This window comes from Engraulis encrasicolus, chromosome 20 (assembly GCF_034702125.1).
Source record: "Engraulis encrasicolus isolate BLACKSEA-1 chromosome 20, IST_EnEncr_1.0, whole genome shotgun sequence".
Classification (NCBI taxonomy): Eukaryota; Metazoa; Chordata; class Actinopteri; order Clupeiformes; family Engraulidae; genus Engraulis; species Engraulis encrasicolus.
In genome coordinates, this window is record NC_085876.1 from 8849364 (window position 1) to 8854363 (window position 5000).

At 44.2% G+C, this 5000-nt stretch overlaps 1 protein-coding gene across 2 annotated transcripts in view; it reads left to right on the forward strand.

The window, feature by feature from the left end:
* osbpl3a (oxysterol binding protein-like 3a) overlaps positions 1–5000 on the forward strand; it is a 38711-nt gene that overhangs the window by 29319 nt on the left and 4392 nt on the right. The gene's annotated exons all lie outside the window — the stretch shown is intronic.

The window sequence follows — 5000 nt, forward strand, 5'->3', positions numbered from 1 at the left end:
ATACATCTCTCTTTCCCTGTCTATTGGCCAGTCTGCCTAGAGACAACAACTCTCTCTCACTCACTCACTCTCACTCTCTCACACACAAGCCATGCGATCAATGATTCGAATAGCATATCATCCACTGCTGAAGTGGCCTTGTGCAAGGCACCTAACCACACATTGCACCAGGGACTGGAAAAAAATAACTTGAACCTAATAACTTTAAGTCGCTTTGGATAAACGCAGGGTGCGATTTGTCAGAAAACCAGAAGAGGGGGATATGTTTCAGATTTGAAGTAATATCAATGGAATTGCATTGAACTATGATAAAATCATGTAGAAAAAGTGGCGATATCAAGACCAGAAGAGGGGACAATCCCCCCATCCCCCCCCTACAAATCGCACCCTGGATAAACGCGTCCGTTAAATGTGATGTAACGTGATGTTAACTGGCAATCATAACAGTGAGTAGGGTGTCAAAAGAACAGAATAGCCCGGAATTTCTCATCGTCACGCTACACGGGTACAAACAAAATGTATTCATGCGTACAATGAGTTAAACCGACTGACAAATCAGGATGGAATTCAGCTGTGACGTTTAGTCAAGGAAACAAAACGACAATAGTGTGAGCAGCCTCCCCACATGACTAAGATCGATACTACAGCCTTGGAAATTGTCCACACAAAAAACGGAATGTTGACTGCTGCGCAAAGAATTCCAGGAAGGTTGAGACTGGGATTTTTTTATGTCTGTGTAAGTAGCGTCTTTGTTTTAAATAGAATACAGAGGAAGTTTAAAATGAATTGTCTTTTTATTGCGTCCAAGGACAAAGGAGGTTGCCCTTCTTTTCTACCTACCGTAGTTGGTTTGTTATTAGCTTTAGTTTAGGACAAAGGTTGGTGAAGTTGTCAGAAAGGGTAAGAATGGACCTAACCTAGACCCGATTCATTTTTGCATTAGGCCCTATGTGGCCGTTTGGAGGGATTCTTCCATTCATGTGACATGGGGTCAATGGGGAACTGATCTGTCTTGGCAGAGGCCTGCCCTCTTACGAGCCTCATACGCTGTAGTTTTCAGAAGTGAAAGGCCATACGCTCGGGTACAGTAGTAGTCGGCTTTGGATCAGACTGTTCTTTCGCTGCCCACGGGATTACTTGACCTCACCTGACCCAGCCTAACCTCTCCAGTCTCTAGTTCCTCTAGTAAACAAAACAAGAGCTCAAAAGGGCATCGCTGGGTAGAGCACCGAGCACCCAAATGGAGAGAGAGAGAAAGAAAGAGAGAGAGAGAGGGAGAGAGAGAGGGGGCAAGAAAGCGAGAGAGAGAGCAAGAAAGCGAGAGAGAGAGCAAGAAAGAGAGAGAGAGCTAGAGCGAGAGAGAGAGCGAGAGTGAAAGAGCGAGAGTGAGAGAGCGAGAGCGAGAGAGCGAGAGCGAGAGCGAGAGAGAGAGAGAATTAATAAATGAATAATCAAAAGGGCATAGCTGGTTAGGGCACAGAACATTGAAGTGTCAGCCAGGCCAGACAGTGACCCAAGAGGAGGGAGAAGGGAACCATATCAATAAATGAAGGCGTTTGGGAGCAGCAAGAGGATTGTGGGAGCCAGGTTACAGGAGGAAGAGTGATGCATCATGGGAAATGGGTTACAGGTGGCAGACTGTTGCATCTTGGGAAATTGGTTACAGGTGGCAATGGGATGCACTTGGTGACAAGGGCGAGAGTGTTGCATCTTGAGATCTTGGGAGATGGATTACAGCAGGATGAGGGATGCATTTTGTTAGGTGGGTTACAGGTTGCAAGCCGCAGAAACATTGAAATTGCGCCAAGATATTGCAATGCATTCTGGTTAGAAATTTGCCATGTGCTCATGCGCGCTGCATCAACTTGCTCCGGGATCACAAATGCAGCAGTGATAGACAAAATAGCAGTCAGGCAGAATTGAGAATGAGGAAGAATTACTAGCTACCATTACTGCAGGCGTGTGTGTGTGTGCGCGCTCGCGTGAGCGTGTGTGTGTATGTGTGTGCGCGCGTGTGTGTGTGGTCATGATGTCCTTTTCCAGTGTAATTATAACAGTGGACTTACTGTATAATCCTCTGCCACACTGATGTTTAATTGAGTAAATTATACTGCCCCCCATCTACACACACACACACACACACACACACACACACACACACACACACACACACACACACACACACACACACACACACACACACACACACACACACACACACACACACACACACACAGTGTGTTATTTTTAACTGCTGCCCTTTTGGAGCTGCCTCTGCACACTGGTGTGTATGCATATGAAAGGAGTGAAGAGTGGAATGAAATGAGGGACTCCACACGGGTAGCAGTGAGCAGACGGGGATTCAGTAATGACCAGGGGTGCATTTCTTGAAACCATGGTTGCTAACTACGTTAGCTACTTTGTTGTCTTCAATGCAATTTCCCATTGGCAACTACACGAGTTGCTTACTGGTTAACAACTACGCTTTCGAGAAACGCACCCCTGGTATGGTTATAAAGCTAGCATGAATGAATGAATGAATGAGTGAAGCAAAGGAGGGAGTAAGTGAACACAATGGGTGAGGTAGACATTCAATGTATGACCGAGTTGCCCCTGAAGGGATGCCCAAAAAAGGCTGTGTACAGGAGGAAAGAAGGACAGGAGAGAAGGGGAGAGGACAGGAGAGAATGGGAGAGGAGAGAAGAGGGGAGGGGAGAGGAGATGACTGGAGTGGAGAGGAAAGGAGAGAAGAGGAGGAGAGGAGAGACGAGGAAAGTAGTGGAGAGGAGATGAGGGGAGGGAAGGGAAGGGAAGGGGAGAGGAGAGGAGAGGAGGGGAGCAGAGGAGCAGAGGAGATTAGATCAGAAAAGGGGAGTGGAGTGAACTGAAGGGGAGGGGAGGTGAGGGGAAAGGAGGAGAGGGAAGGGTAGGAAGATCAGAGAGAGGGTCCCACTGGGTTTTGTAGCCACACACACACACACACACACACACACTACATCTTTTGTTGTCCTAACATCTGTGTACCGGAAAGGCAGGAGGTATTTTTAATGCTCTTCTCACTGAAATGAGAAATAGTTTTGAGGAAAAACAGTCACGTGTCTTGCAGATATTATTAGAAACGGGGAGTACAAAAGTAGGCCAGGAGGAGAAAAGTGTAGCATTGGTTTTGAAAGCAGTCATTCATTCATTAAGGCCAAGTATGGTTTCTCATCAGAGAAGTAATTCTTCAGGAATAGACTACTACTCGTTTTCATACTATTTGCCTAAAAAAAATCCCCTGAGGCGGTTTGGTGCTTTTAAACCTGTCCTGAAGAAGTCTAAGAGTTCTTGTTGTTGTCTCCTACAGACATCTTTTCAAGAGATAGCAACTGAGTTGTTATGACGAGTACAGGCACTTTGGTGTGTTTATCCGTCAATATTTGGACTCGGGCCAAACCCTGAGAACCAGGAAGTGGTCAGAGTGCACCCATTGAAAACACCAGTTTATTATTATGGAACGCCTGTGGATCTCTAGTGACCTCTGGTGGACATAAGCTTACAGATACCCAACAGCATCATCTGAGTTAAGCTGAGCTAAGATGCCTGAGGGAAAAATGTATGTTTTAAATACAATAAAAAATATTATAAAATTAGTGGTGGGCCGTTACCAGTGTTAACGTGCTGCGATAATATGAGACTCTTATCGGGTGATGAAGAAAATATCGCCATTAATCTATTCTCAAAGTTAGGTTGGGAGCTGAGTGTGCCTTGGGCACGTCACCACCACGATTGAGTGAGTGGCAGGCGCTTATAGACTTTCCTCCAGTCGCTTCTCCTTTCCATCTCTCGCAATAGCACCAAATATGAACAATGTCTGATTGCTGTAAACATCTCTCTGCCGTGGAATGGGTTGTGCTTTTTCATATAGGCACGTGCACACAATGATTAGAACACGATAAACATTCCATGACACATCACGCATTACATGTAACAGAAACAACAGTGGTGTTCCCTAACCTGTTTACAACCTTGCCTGTGCCATTAGTTGGAAAGCATTCCCCCCTGTGTAAATCAAATGTGCTTTAGTTGGAAAGCATTCTGTGGGCTAGTTCTAATTAAATGCATTTGAAAACTCATGTCTCCCTAAATGTTCTTGTAGCTATCTATCGGATGAGTAACAGCACATTTGCGACGCAGTGAGAAAATGTGAATAAAAATGTTTGCCAAACGGAATTCATTTGAGGTTGTGACTCTTCTGGAATTATGTGAGGAAGAGTCTGAGTTACCTGTTAGATATAGACTTACTGTAAGTAGGCTACACTCTTGCGTCTCTGGCACCTGCCTGGCAGATTCACAGTCTTTAGTGTTCAATAACAGATTCTCTCTCTCTCTCTCTCTCTCTCTCTCTCTCTCTCTCTCTCTCTCTCTCTCTCACTCACTCACTCACTCACTCACTCACTCACTCACTCACTCACTCACTCACTCACTCACTCACTCACTCACTCACTCACTCACTCACTCACTCACTCACTCACTCACTCACTCACTCACTCACTCACTCACTCACTCACTCAACATTTAATTTAAATAAATAGTTTGACATGTTATCTGTATTTTAAATGTACCACCGGACATTTTGAAACTTAAGTTTGTTCATGACAACTTTACTTGTTTATGGCTTCGTATTCATATTCATATTCATATTCATATTCATATTCAACACACTTAACAAATATTATGGCGAAACAGATTGATTTGTTGTTGATTGAACAGATTGTTTTTTTCATCACCAAGCATCAACATTGAACAACTTTCTCAAGCAGTCAGAGATGTATTTTGGAAAAAGGAGGTGAGCCCCTGGTCCAATGCGCCACCTGCCTTCAAAAACCCCCTTTGAAAGACATACTGTTAGTCATTATATCTGTAGCGCACATATTCTGAATGAGCCATTTTAATCTAGATTAATCTAGATTAATTTCATAATTACAGTGAGATTAGTCTAGATTTAAAAAAATAATCTA